This window comes from Cebus imitator, unplaced genomic scaffold, assembly GCF_001604975.1.
Source record: "Cebus imitator isolate Cc_AM_T3 unplaced genomic scaffold, Cebus_imitator-1.0 Scaffold364, whole genome shotgun sequence".
Lineage (NCBI taxonomy): Eukaryota > Metazoa > Chordata > Mammalia > Primates > Cebidae > Cebus > Cebus imitator.
In genome coordinates, this window is record NW_016107679.1 from 907,784 (window position 1) to 922,976 (window position 15,193).

Consider the following 15,193-nt stretch of genomic DNA (forward strand, 5'->3'; position numbering starts at 1 on the left):
TTTTTTTGCCCTGGAAACTACTGTCCTGGTTCCCTGCTCGGTCCCCTTTTTAAACAGACGAATGGGCGACTTCCCGTGGCTCCAATCACCAGCCAAAAGGGCACCCGGACCGGTGTATTTTGTACGGAGAACAGCTGCTCCGGGGCGCCAACAAAGCAGCTGCGCAGGGCAAAGCAGCGGCACCGGCCGGCACAGCCGCACTGGTGACCTGTGGAGCTCCTCTGCCTGGGAATTGCCTAGTCTGTGGGCAATAAAAATGCGGCGTCCACTCACCCTCTGCACTTTCACTGGGAGCTGCAATCCCGAGCTGTTCCTAAACGGCCATCTTGGATCCTCCCCCCTGAAACTGTTTTATGTATTGGCTGCACCATTTTACATTCCCACCAGAATATATGAGGGTTCCATATTCTCCACATACTCAACAATATTTATTTTTCCTTTTATAAAAAAATTATAGGTATCCTAGTGGGTGCAAAGCTGTATTTCACTGTGGTTTTTATTGGCCTTTCCCCAATGACGGATGACACTGAACATGTTTTCATGTGCTTGTTAGCCATTGTTTATCTTCTTTGGAGAAATGTCTATTGAAATCCTTTGCCCATTTTAAAATTGGGTTACCTTTTTGGTTTTGAGTTATAAGAGCTCTTTATATATGCTGCATATTAGATCCTTATTAGATATATGATTTGCAAATATTTTCTTCCATACTGATGGTTGTATTTTCACTATCTTATAGTGTCATTGAATCACAAATATTTTAATTGTATTACAACCTAGATGTGGTGGCTCATGCCTGTAATCCCAACACTATAGGAGGATAAGGCAGGAGGATCACTTGAGATCAGCTTAGGCAACATTGCAAAATCCTGTCTCTATAAAAAATACAAACATTAGCTGTGTGTAGTGGCATGCACCTGTGGTCCCATCTACTCAGGAAGGTGAAGTGGGAGGATTGCTTGGGCCCAAGAGGTCAAGGCTGCAGTGAGCCATGATTGTGCCCACTGCACTCCACCCAGAGGCAACAGAGCAAGACTCTGCCTCAAATAAACAAATAAATAAATAATTGTAATGAAATTCAATTTCCCTATTTTGTTGTTACTTGTGCTTTTGTTGTCATACCTAAAAAATCTGTTACAAAATCTGAAGTCATGAAGACTTTCTCCTATATTTTCTTCTAAAAGTTCTATAGCTTTAAGTCTTACATTTAGGTTTTTGATCCATTTTGATGTATTTTGTATATGGTGTGAAACAGAGATCCAACTTCACTCTTTGGAATGTGGATGTTCAGTTGTCCCAACACTATCTGTCAAAAAGACGATTCCTCAAGACAATTCCTTTCCTCATTGATTTTTACTCCCTTGTCAAGAACCAACTGACCACAGATGTGAAGGATTATTTCTGGACTCTCAATTTATTTCACTTATTTATATGTATATCTTCTGTCAGTACCATACTTTATTACTGTTACTTTATGGTAAGGTTTGAAATTAGAAAATATGAGTACTACAACTTTATTCTTTTTCAAGATTGTTTTGGCTTTTCTGGGTTTAAAATTCTACATTAATTTTAGAATCAGTTTCTCAATTTCTACAAAAATCCAGCTGGAATTTGGCCTACACAATGTGTAGAATATTTAGCTCAATGTGAAGCATGTTGCTATTTGATAACATTAATCCCTCTTATTGGTAAACATAGGATGTCTTTTTAAATTTATTTCAACAACATTTTGTAGTTTCCAGTATTCAATTTTGTCACCTCCTTAAATTTATTCCTAAGTATTTCATTTTTGACACAATTATAAATGAGATTCATTTAATTTTCTTTTTTGATGCATTGATGTTGTGTAAAAATACAATTGATTCTTAAGTGCTGCTCCTGTAACTGCAGCTTTGCTAAATTCATTTATTACCTCTAGTCGTTTTTTGTGGGTTCTTTGGGATTTCCTATATATAGAATCGTGTCATTTGCAAAAAGATAATTTTACTTCTTTCTCTTCTAATTTGTCTCTCTTTTATTTCTTTTTCTTGCCTAATTGCTCTGGCTAAACTTTCTGGTATGATGTTGAACAAAAGTTTTGAAAATGGGCATTCTTGTCTAGTTACTCATCTTAGGAGGAAAGCTTTCAGTCTTTCATCATTGAGAATAAAGCCACAGTGAATTTTTCATAAATGCCCTTTATCAACTGAGAACATTCCCCTCTTTTTCCAGTTGAGTGTTTTTATCATTAAAGGGTAATGAATCCTGTCAAAAGGTTTTTCTGCATCAATTGAGATAATGATGTGGGTGGGCTTTTTTCCCTTCATTCTATGAGTGTGATTTATTACATTGATTGGTTTTTATATGTTGAACGACTCTTGCACTATTGGTATAAATCTCACTTATTTATGACATAGAACCTTCTTAGTATGTTGCTGGATTTATGCAGCAGTTCTTACAGGGCAGGTCTACTAGTGATGAACTCCTTATTTTGCCCTGTTTTCCTTTATCCGATAACGTCTTAATTTCTTAATGTCTACTTCCTCTCTTATTTTTGAAGAATAGTTTTTCCAGATATAGAACTGTTGGTTGACAATGTTTTTCCTTCTGCCTTTTAAACATGTTGTCCCACTGTCTTCTGGCGTCCATCGTTTCTGAAGAGAAGATGGCTGGTAATCTTATACATCGGTATCCCTTATACATAGTGAGAAATAACTCAGTTGCTGCCTTTGAGATTTTCTTTTTATCTTTGGCATTTGACAGTTTGGTTATAATGTATCTCAGTGTGAATCTTTTGAGTTATCCTGCTTGGAGGTCATTGAGTATTTAGAATGTTTAGAATCTTGGTTTCTCATCAAATTTGGGACATTTTTAATCATTATTTTGCTAAATATTCTCTTTGTTTCATTCTCTCTCCTTTCCCTACAGGACTTTCATTGTGCATAGGTTGATATGTTTGATGATGTCCTACAAGCCTTTTAGACGCTGTACATTTTCTTTTTCTGGCTCATTCTTTTCTCTTTCTGTTCCTCCAACTGAACCATTTCAATTGACCTATCACTGATTCTTTCTTCTCTTTGCTCAAATCTGCTACTGAACTCCTCTAGCAAATTTTTTATTTCAGTTATTCTACTTTTCAACTTCAGCATTTCTATTTGGTTGTTTTTTATAATTGATATCTATTATTTCTGTCTATTATTGATATTCTCTATTTACAAAGATATCATTTTCATGGTTTCCTTTAGATCTTTATACATATTTAAAACAGTTGATTTAAAGACTTTGCCTAATAAGTCATATATCTGGTCTTTCTTGGGAATGATTACTGTCACTTTTTAAAGTCCATACTTCATTTTTTCTTTGCATGTCTCCTAATTTTATACTAAAAACTGGACATTTTGCACATTCTAATACAGTAACTCAGGAAATTCAATTCTCCCCATCCATATGGTTTGCTGTTGCTGCTTGTAGTGGGTTGTTGCTATCTGCCTGTTTGGTGACTTTTCTAAAGTATTTTTCTACAGTCTGTATTCTTTGTTAAGTGTGGTCACTGAAGTCTGTGTTCCATTAGCTTAGTGGTCAGCTAGTGCTATGACAACGATTTTCTTAAACAACTAGAGCCAAAAATAGAAGCTGAAGAAAAGGAAAAGAAAAAATTACTCTCCTAGTTTTTTCAGATTGGCTCTGTGTTGGACACATCTTTAATGCACAGCAAAGCCATTTACAACTCTGCTTTGGTCTTCACTTCCTGCTTGCATGGAGCCTGAAAGCCAGAGGTGAAAGCTTGGAGTCTTCTCAGGACTTTTCTGAACATGTGTACATTCCTAGGAATGAGTGTTGTCTTCCTGATTCCCCAATATATGTGGGAACTTTTTAAAGCCCTTATTCCCCTCATGTATTTCCTCTTCTAATCTCTTCCTCCTCTAGCTTTTCTGATATGTCTATTGCTTGTTCTGACTGTTATCCCTTGCCCCAGTCTGCTGCAGGCAATACTTTTACCTTTTACCTTTTTACTTTTACCTTTTAATACTTTTGGCAAATGCCACCTGAGAAGCCATGCCAGCCCTAGAAACACTTTGAATCAGATGAACAAAGGCAACTCCTCACACTAGTCCTTAAGGGTGCCCCCAGACAGGCTAAAACACACAATCACCATTCTTTGAAAAGAAGGTCCGTATTAGTCCCTCTGGCACTAGCAGCATGCACTTGGAATGTGGGCTGCCATCTTCATAACTGCCATTGATCTGGAGGCTGGCAGGTGAAGGATAGCAAGTAGGCAATTTAAAATCCCACAGGGCTCTCTTCTGCAATGCATCAGCTTCTTTCTTCATTAAGCTTTCCATGGCTTTTACAAGCTTTCAACTATAAGCAGAGTTCTGTGAAAGTTGATTTTGACAATTTTGCCAGCTTATTAGTTGCTTTTATGGAGAGATAGACCTCGAAGTTTCTTATTCTGTCATTTTTGGTGACATCAATTGAAATAATTCTACAATTGACTTGATAGATAAGAATATGTTTAATATTGCAAATGTCCCATGTGTGCTTGAAAGGAGTATGTATTCTCCACCTGTTGTATTAAGTATTATTATATATTTATGTGTCCCAGCTCATTGTAGCAACCAAAATTTCTACATTCTATATTCTTCCCAATGTCTTTCCTGCTTGACAACATTGCTAACATTGCATCAAATTTCTCACTAGGATAATAGATACTTGTGTCTCTCCTTGTAATTGTCTTTATTTTCATTTTATGTAGTTAAGACTGTTAACAGATGTTTTTAAGTGGGGATTTATTTTTTCCCAATGAATTTAATTTTGTCATTATTCAGTGACCTTGTTTTTGTTTTGTTTGGTTTCATTTTTGAGATGGCTTTTCATTCTGGGTCTACATCTAGGCTACAGTGCAATGGTATGTTCAAAGCTCACTGCAGCCTTAAACTCCTGGTCTCAAGCACTCCTACTGCCTCAGCCTCCCAAGTAGCTGGGACTACAGGAATGTGCCACCATTCCTAGCTAATCTTTGATTTTCTTTTATAGAGACAAGGGCTTACTAATGTCCAATTTCTATTATTCTAAATTTTTTTCTAAAAATTTAAAAATGAATACAGAGCCCAAAATTCAGCAATATTTTTACCCTCTTCCTGAGCAATACAATATACTTGGGACTTCTCATTCCTAACAGCATCTCTCCAGACTTATAGACTATTTTTGTAATGTATTTAGTTCTACTTTGTTTTTCTTAACCTTACAAGATATTATTATCAGTATTAACCATTAATATTTGTTAGCATTACCTCAATATTTAATGTAGTTTTTATTCTTCAATTCTACTTATATTTCAGACCCACCATTTAGGTTCACCTTCCTCCATGTGATGTATATCCTTTAAATTTTCATTTTTAAAGGTCTACTGGTAGCAAATCATCAATTTGAACTTTCTTCCTTTGGGAATAAAATAGTGCCACCAGATGGAATGTATTTCTATGAGTTAGCAAAATTTTAGACAGTCACCCATATACCTTGCATCTACCCTGAAAGGAGGAAGTTAGTAAGGCAGATCTGGCATTTGGGAAGCAGTTATTATTCTGGTCAAATGATTAGTAACACTCTTTTCATTCTCAAAAATTTATGATTCAGATAACAAATCATATGGTTACTAGAATGAAGTCTGTATGGCTCAATGCTTAGTCCTCCTGCCTTCTGGAGGCAAGCGTTCATCTTCATTCAACTAGCTACTTAAGTAGAATGGAGTAACGTGTGGCAGTCCAGTGTTACCACTGAGAATAACCAGAAAGATAAAGAGAGAGCTGCCAAAGCACTAAGGATGAGGAGCTAAGATTCCATGGAGAGATTAGCTAACAGTTATAGAACTTTTCATAACAGTTACAAGAACATTTGCCAAGGCAAGAAATCTGTATTTTACCAAGGTAGGAGGCCAGTGTCAGGAGACAGAGAAATCATTGTTGATTGGTATTGTGGGGATGAAGAGAAATTAGAAATTGGAAGGTCCAAGGCCCCAGCTAGAAGAGAGAACCAGTGAGCTGAACCTACATATGATTTTCCTCTTCAAAACACTTGCCAAATTATGCAGCTGCATGAGGGCAGAGGCAAAAAATAATAATAATAATAATAATAATAATAATACAGAAAGCCTCCTAAAAGCAGAGCTGTGGTTTTAGCAGGCTTTTATTTTTTCTTTGTTTCATAAAGAGACAAGAGTTATATTTCATGACTGTTGGGAGAAAATTGAATAATTTTTTAAAAATTGTTTCATCCAATAAAGAGCATAAGCCAGAGAGACAAAATAGGAGGGAAAAAAAGCAAGATAGTAGAAACAAATTCAAATATATCAATAATTACAATAAATGTTCCAGTTCAAAGATAAATTGTTGTCAAAAAAAGAAAAAAAAAACCTAACTATATATTACTTATATGTGACACATTTGAAACATAAGGACATAGTTTGAAAGAAAAAAGATAAAAAGGGATACACTATGTGAATACTAGCCAAAAGAATGTTTGCAGAGTTCTGCTAATAATGGACAAAGCAGACTTTAAGGCATGACGCATAACTAGAGATAAAAAGAAGCATTTTGTAATAATGAAGGAGGGTTCAATAGACATCATGAAGACATATTATTCATGCTTTGTAATTTTCTCAGTATTTGTAAGAATTCCCAGAGTACACTGATATTCCCTTGGCTGTTACTTGTCACTCCTTCCTCCCATTTATTGCACATAATTAAATTTCTGATTAGTTCTTGTCATCTTGGCATCCTTTTCTGGTGGACATAGCCAGCTTTCTTCATTCCTCACAAACACAACATTATGGCTTGTAGCCAATTGCTCAGTTTTGGGGATCATTAAAGGGGATTACTGTACAGAAAATGAAACAACTTTAAACAAGATAACAGAGTTCCTTAGCTGTTTTTTCCAAAGGGGACTCCGTCACAGTCACATTTTCCCAAGCCCTGGTCAGCCATCTGTTGCTGTCTCATTTTCTCTTTCCCCTGACATTCTATCCCTCAATATGCCATGAGAAAAACTAAAAAATTCTTATTTCATTTTACAGTAAATTTTTTCTGCTGCCCCTTTGTTTCAAGTTCACCCTTCTAATCTTATAGATTGAATGGTTGTAGGGGCTTGCTAGGCTAACAGTCCCATCACAATATCCTTCTAAGTACAGCAGCAGTTTTGTTTTCAATGTGTGATCTTAGGATGTAGAATCAGTCCAAGTCTTAAAAGAGCATCACGTCACCCCTTAATTTTCTACTATAGATCCCAAAAGAAATGGAGAGAGGGTGAATAGGAGCAAACTTTCTCATGAGGTAAGAAGAACAACTTCTCTCTATATAAAAAAATAGCCAGTTTGTTTATTGCTAATAGCTGTAAAAGTTGATGACGATAGCTGTTACTAACTTAAAATTCCATTTTGATTTCTCTGGAATCTACAGTACAGGATTTCCTTTTGTAATAAAGTATTATCTTCTGTGAGATATTTGAGATGAATAGAAATAAAAGATGAACAATGGGAAGCAGGAAGCCATGTCAGATATGGTGGAATACACAGAGTATCTGAGAGCTTTTATTTGCAGATGAGTTGCTTATTACTGATATGCCAAAGGGAGTTGCAAATGTCTATTATAAAGGAATTTGGAAGAATAAACTGACCTCTTAATGAAGGTTATAAATTAAGAAGCCAATGGCCAAAAGTGAAAATATAAATGGCAAAAGAATTTCAAAATGAATAGTGCTGCAGCTGAAGTTCAGGAGTTCAACTCCAAAAAGAGCCAAAATGTAAAGTTTAGGGGCAGAAGAATCATAACTGCTTGTTTAAAATATTAAGATGGAGGGAGGACACAGAAAGCAATGAGCCCTAGATGTTGACAGAATTGTAAATCTGTTGGCTCTTTACATGAGATTTAAAGCCTGTTAAAATTTCACCCGCCCAGATCTCCCTTCTAAGGAATTTTGGTTGTCTGCCAAACTTTAGTTGATAAAAAGAGTCTACAGACTCTGAACACGGAACTGCAGCTTTTCAAAGAAGAAATCAAAACAAGATTACAAGGTAAGACTGAATATTCTGGGTGATTTTTAGTCAGATTTGTAAAAGATCAGAAAAAGAAAAACAAAAAACCCCACGGTTCTCCATGGTTCCCAAATTTTACAAATCAAATAAAATCTGATTTTACAAAGTAAAATTTGGGAACCATGGAGAACTGTGGGTTTTTTTTTTTCCTGAAAAATAAATGATAAAGCCAATTTGTTTATTGCTAATAGCTGTAAAAGTTGATGACAATAGCTGTTACTAACTTAAAATTCCATTTTGCTTTCCTTTGGGTGTTTGTAAAATTAATAAATTGTTAAAAGAGATTGTAATAGTTTTTATAGTAAATTCTGCCCCCTCCATGAAACTTTATTTTATTTTACATTTTTTTAAGATGTGAGGTCTTGCTCTGTAGCACAGGCTGGAGAGCAGTGGTGTGATCCTAGCTCACTGCAGCTTCCAACTCCAGGGCTCAGGCAATCATCCCATCTCAGCCTTCCAAGTAGCTGGGACTACAGGCACATGCCACTGTGCTTGGCTAATATTTTTTAAATTTTATGTAGAGACAGGATCTTTGCTTTGTTGCCAGGCTGGAAACTTTATAAAGCAAGTTGATAATTCTACTTCAAACTCCTAATGCTTACTCAAGACAAACCTGCTTGCAATTGTTTTCAAGTGGTTTTCAGTAAAAGGAGGATATTGCAGGGCATGGTGGCTCATGCCTGTAATCCCAGCACTTTGGGAGGCCGAGGTGGGTGGATCACCTGAGGTCAGGAGTTCGAGACCAGCCTGGCCAACATGGTGAAACCCCGTCTCTACTAAAAATACCAAAAAAAAAAAAAAAAGAAAAAAAATAGCTGGGCATGGTGGCAAGTGCCTGTACTCCCAGCTACTTGGGAGGCTGAGGCAGGAGAATTACATGAACCAGGGAGGCAGAGGTTGCAGTGAGCTGAGACTGCACCATTGCATGCCAGCCTAGGCAACAAGAGTGAAACGGTCTCAAAAAAAAAAAAAAAAAAAAAAAGTAAAAAGGGAATAACCATGTAATTGTCCAATGGGCTTTTCCTGCCCACTGCACAGACAAAACCAGTTCACTGAGACCATGGCATGGCAATAAAGAGTTTAATTGACACAAGATCAGCCATGCCACATAGGATTCAAAGTTATTACTCAAATCTCCCCCAAAATTTGGAGGCTAGGGTTTTTCAAGGTTAGTTTGGTGGGCAAAGGGCTTAGGGGAATAGGTGCTGCTGATTGGTTGAGAATGGAATTATAAGCATGTGATAAATGGTCCTCTTGTGTGTGCTGAGTCTCTTTCTGGGTGGGAGTCACTGGTCATCAGATATGCAAAAGCCTGAACAGATGTCACTAAAAGTCAATCTTAGCTTATACAATAGTGATGTTATTTACAGTAGTCACTGGGGAAGTTGTAAATCTTCTGACCTCCAAAATAATGGCTGGTAATCATTTTACTATGCCTACATCTTAGCAGAATTCAGGCCCCTCTCAACCTCGTAACTTGGTGGACTTTCATTAATTTTACCAAGGTGTTTTACTTTTGGGGAAGGGCTATTATCATTTAAACTATACACTAAATTTCTCCCAAAGTTAGCTTGGCCCAAACCCAGAAATGACCAAGGACAGTTTGGAGACTGAAAGCACGATGGGGGTTGGTTAGGTCAGATCTCTTTCACTGTCATAATTTTCTCACTGTTATTTTTCACTGTCAGTTTCTAATAGAAGAATTGAGAGGTATTAACCCCTCAAAAATCCCCTATTGTGAAAAAATAAGGACTTGATATCCTAAACGGAGAAATTCAAAAGCACATCAGTTTTGCTACTATTCTTCATTAAAGACTTTCCTTTGAAGCTTGTTTTCTTTTCCTTATTCCTTGTTTTCAGCCTCCTCACAATTTTCTCTGCCTTTCCTTTCCACACATGAATATAAGACTCCAGACTATTTTAATAATGAAAATAGCACAAAGCCAAAAGTATGTCCTGTGGCTGCACACAAGTCAGAGACTTGAGAATGAAGTATCTAGGGCGAAGACCTGTACTCCCTCCTCTGCACTGTGCTTCTCCCACCTGAAGCATCCTCTGTGCCACCCTGGGGTCCTATACTGTTTCCAACATTTTTTACCTCTTCCTTCTCAAATTTGTCTTTTGAATACTTGATGCTCCTCTTTTGATTTTCTCCCAGAAAATATACCAGTCTAAGTTGAGAAAACTTCAGAATCCTCTATTTCCCAAAGCTTAGGGTGTTTGAACTGAATCACATAGCTGGATAGTGTCTTAAACACTTAAGAACTTCTAGCAAAAGCATCACTTTCCTCAGCTCAATTTCACATTTTCTCCATTCTTCTCTAAAAGGATCCTGGACTTGCTACCAATCTTTGATTGGTTACTTCATAATTGATTTTCTAAGCAAGCTAGATGTTTATCTCTTTCCCATCATTGTTTAACTTACAGTATCTACGGTCAGAAAGAACCTCTTTCCCTTTCCCATTTATATAGAGTAAAGAATTCTGAGGCAAACTTTCACTTACGGTTTGAAATAGCCAGAGGTGAAAATAAGGGAAGAGATTGAGAAACAGGAAATGCCACTCCTGGCCAGGCTTTCCCGGGGATTAAGGAAATAGAGCTTACAACTAACTGCAGGGAAATAAGCATGAGATTCAACTGTGAAAAGTTAAGCTCCATCAAGTAATTAAATCATTACAGGGAAATACTGAAGAGGGGTCAGCACTGGGAGATAATTGTGTGTGTGTGTGTGTGTGTGTGTGTGTGTGTGTGTGTGTGTGGTGTGCATTTTACTATATATGTGTGTTTTTACTACATATATATAGTTTTATTTATGTGTGTATATATATAAAAGAAAATATATATGCCAGTAAATCTGATACTGTAAGTGTTTTTCTGGAGATGTGAGTTGGACTGTGCAAAAATGAATATATCTTTTATTCAACTTGAAATTTTGGCAAACATGGTGGAAATCAAGAGGGTTGACTGGAATCCACCTTCTTTGTATCTCAGCTTGTAGCAGAAGCATTTAGAAACATTAAGTCCAAATATAAACTCCTGGAACAGCAGAAAGAAATGGACCTTAGTCTATCAACAAAATGATTGGGTCGGGTTCAAGAACTTCAGGAAATGATGTAGAACCTCTAATCTCTTAGGTTTCCTGTAGGTTCTCTGGTGCTGATATCTGCAGGCGAAAGTAACTTTTAAGGGGATACAACCTTAGTGGACCTCAAAAAGTTCAGGCAAAGTTCTTTATGCAGGGAGTGGTAAGGTGTAGTGAGGAATTGGGGGCACTTCCTCCCTATAGCAGACTCCTGGCACATGCTGCTCATGTTATTATTGGTAGATTACACTATACCTATGAAGGTATTTTTTTTTTAAGTAAAGAGTGCAATATAGCATAATAATAAACACACAGATTTTTAGAGGCAGTCTGGCCTCCAATCCATCATCCATCATTGACCAGCTGTGTAATTTTGGATTGTACTTAACTTTTCCGGGTCTGAATTTTTTTCTCTCTTGTAAAATGTGAAACAAACAACAAAATCCTACTCAAGACAGGTGTTGTGATGGGTAAAAGGAGTTAGAAGCAGTCATCAAAGGTAATGTATTAATCACTGACCATTTACTAAAAGTGAGACATTTATCTTCCACATTATCCTTCACAGCATCTCTGTGAGGTAAATATTATCTCCATTTATGAAATTGAGACAGTAGGATTTGAAAAAGTTGTAGTACTAACCCAAAATCATAAAGTTAGTAAATTTCAGATCAGAGATTAAAATCCACGGTCAGGTCTCATTAAGAAAAAAGAACTAAAGAATGATTCCAAACTACTTCATTTAGTGCATCTCTAATCTTTGTGAAGCTATTGTGAAGCTATTTTTTCATTCAAAGCTTCCATCATTTTCAAATATGAAAATATTAATGAGGTGACATTAAAACTGTCTGCATATTTTCTTCAGGGCTACATTCACAGTTACTTGAGGGAAAGGGTTCCTGTAAGCCATTGTTCTCTTAGGTAACTTTTTTTTTTTTTGCCATTCCCATTGCTATTTCCAGAACTAGGAGAAGTTCATCCACAAACTTGACAGAGTGCTTTACTTTTAATCAGCACCCAGTTTACATGCAACTCCCCTCCACTTCAAACACTCTGAAAATTCAATGACTGTCATGACTTTCCCTAGCCATATTAGTGCCTCTGAGATCTTCTGCAATCATAAGAATGTTTTGCTCATTATATCTCATGGAGTTCCTAGCAAAGATTCAATATTTCCTTAAAGAGTTTAACAGAATTGAGTAGTTTTGTGTATCTGCTGTGCTCAAATCTCAGCCACTATAACTTCTTAGCCTGCTGGCTTATTAGTAACAATTGTTTAAGAAATGCTATTTAAGCTGTTTACAGTTTCTTTTTAAAGTGAGGACTCCATGCTTTTCTCCAATTGTTCTTTTTATTTTTTTTTTTTTTTGAGGAATCATTACACCCAAACATGAACTTCCTCAAATCTGAATTTATTAGTTCCAAAGTTTTTCCTCCCTAAATTTTATTTTTCCATTATATCTTACACGTCCACATTCTTTAGCAATCCTGTTTCACAACACTTGATCAGTAGCCAGCATAACTGCTTCATATTGGTAAATTATTATTATTTATTTTTGAGACAAAGTCCTTCTGTCATCCAAGCTGGATTGCAGTAGCTCAATCACAAATCACTGCAGCCTCAATATCCTTGGCTCATGCTATCCTCCCACCTCAGCCTCCTGAATAGCTGGAACTACAAGCATGTGGTGCCTCGCCTGGCTAATGTTTTTACACTTTGTAGAATAAGGTCTCACTGTGTTGCCCAGGATGATCTCAAACTCCTGGGCTTAAGGAATTCTTCCTCCCCAAAGTGTTGGGATTACAGACATGAGCCACTGTGCCTGACCCATAATTTTTAAGTTTCCTTGAGTAATATTTTATTCTAAACTTTTGAACAAGTTTCAGGCACAGAAATAAATACCAACATTCATTCTGATATAATTTAGTGACTATCTCCAGCTTCCTATTTTTTCTCCCATAAGAAAAAAGGTCCATATTACCTGAAGGTATGGTGGCATTATTTTTATTAAAGAGGGTGTATTTTTTTGCACTGATTTATTCAAGAGCCATATGGTTTGTGAAACTGTAATCATAATTGTCAGTATGTGGTGGTCATTTAATATAAAAATCAGAAGCTATTAACTCAAAAAAGTATAAACTATTTTACAAAAATTTTGGAGGATACTATGCTAGGACATGACAGGTAATACTTACATCTGGCTGTCCAACTATTATTACTTTTCATTATGTCAGTGGAAGAATTTCTGCTCAGTGATATAAGGCCTATGAAAGTAAATTCAAAATATTCAGAACTATTTTTGTCTTTATATTTCTCAATTCATAAAAGTATAAAAATTAGACAGAAGTCTATTATTTTGCCAGCATCCAATTTTTTTTCTAGGCATTTATTGCAAAAGCTGGTAAAACAGCATCTGGGTTTAGACCCACTGGTTCTCCCTACTATCTAGGTGAAACCATGTAGCAACTAGTAACCTCTAGAGTGGCAGTTCACTGTACCTATTTTATGAAAAGTCTCTTGACAAAGGAAAGACTACCAGTTATATTTATTTCTCCGTGCATCATTGGGTACACTCAAAAAGAAGTCATAAGTATCCAGAGCAGAAAAATAATTTAGTCTCATCTTTGGGAAGAAGAGAGGTATTTAACAGAGTCTTTTCACTTTAGTAGCTTTCACCCTAAGACCAGCTACCAGGTAAGTAAGGCTGAGACAACTAAGAATTCCATGGAGAAATTATGAAGCCAGCAATTTGGGGAACAGCTAGAGCAGCCCATGAAGTAGGGAAGGTGAAAAGCTTATCATACCATCATGGTCAAGCTTCCAGACCTTTGAGTTGCATTTTCAGATCACTGCACAAGGCAGTTCTGTTAAAACTTTATGGAAATGAAATATCCAGTGTGTAGATTGTGGCTTATTTTATTCAGATAAATGGCCAGGAAGCTTCATATCTAGAAGAAAGCCTCTATACCCTTAAATTTTAAAGAGCTTTTAATAATCTAATTTAATTTTATCTAACAATGTTAGCAGGCAACCATTTAGTTGTACAAGAAAATCTCATGCTTTCTGCCCAAGTGATATTCAAAATATTTAATAGCTGGCATGCAGCAAAGATAAATAAAAAAGGAACCAGCCTTGGAGCATATCAGCTAAACACCAGCATTGGGAGGGACTCTCATTTTGGCTTTTGACTATGCCAACTAAAATAGATGATGTGGCAGTGAAAGTATTGTGGAATATATTACATGTTTTATAAAACTTTTAATAACCTGTTCTATAATATCAGTTATTTCTGTCACTATTCAATAAGCATATCCCAAGTGTAAGAAAAAAAAAGCCTGCAAAAGTTATACTGTCTGTAACTTTAGTCTTGTCACAAGGAAAAACTTTCACTTTTTTAGTTCAATTGTTACAATTTAGCACATGGAAGCCCCTTTACATTGGCTCACTTATTCTTTTAATACAACCACAGAATTGTAAATAATGCATCACTGCTTTTAGGCAACAATTTCTTTTTAATTTTGAAAGTGTTGATGTTGTATTAACGGATTTTTTTTTTTTTACTTGGTTGCTACAGTTGTTCCTGGAGGATGGGGAAGTCTGCTTAACAGTTGACTTTATGAGTAGAGTATTAACTGAAGTTTGATTTTCTTTCTTTTAAGCTTTTTAATTAAGAAATATATCATACATATAAATTAATATATGGAATGTATATGTAAGTTCTGGAGCAAAATAATAAAACAAATACCTGTGTATTTATCATCCAGCTTAAAAAACAGAATATTCCTTACACCTTTGAAGGCTGCTTGGTGTCATTACCTAATTGCATCTCCTTTGATTTCCACCAGAGACAACAAGCAAAAATTTGTGTTTATTATTCCTTCTTTTACTTTAGGATTTTATGAAGTTTGATTTCAGTCTTCACAAGTGATTTCATTTTGTCACTATTTGTCCCACAATGACTTAAGGCATGATTTACATGTATATGATATTCATAATCATTTTATAGACAAATTTATATACACAAATTTTTTTTTTTTTTTTTTTTTTT

At 36.0% G+C, this 15,193-nt stretch overlaps 1 protein-coding gene and 1 long non-coding RNA gene across 5 annotated transcripts in view; one reads left to right on the top strand and one right to left on the bottom strand.

The window, feature by feature from the left end:
- LOC119467998 overlaps positions 1 to 15,193 on the bottom strand; it is a 93,158-nt gene that overhangs the window by 21,428 nt on the left and 56,537 nt on the right. The window lies entirely within an intron of this gene.
- Positions 7,963 to 15,193, top strand: part of IL33 (interleukin 33) — a 41,393-nt gene continuing 34,162 nt past the window's right edge. For 2 of the 4 annotated variants that reach the window (XM_017506877.2, XM_017506875.2), the window contains exon 1: positions 7,963 to 8,044. The gene's annotated coding sequence lies outside the window, so the exon portion shown is untranslated. The remainder of the gene's footprint in view (positions 8,045 to 15,193) is intronic. The other 2 variants (XM_017506872.2, XM_017506876.2) reach the window with 1 other exon arrangement.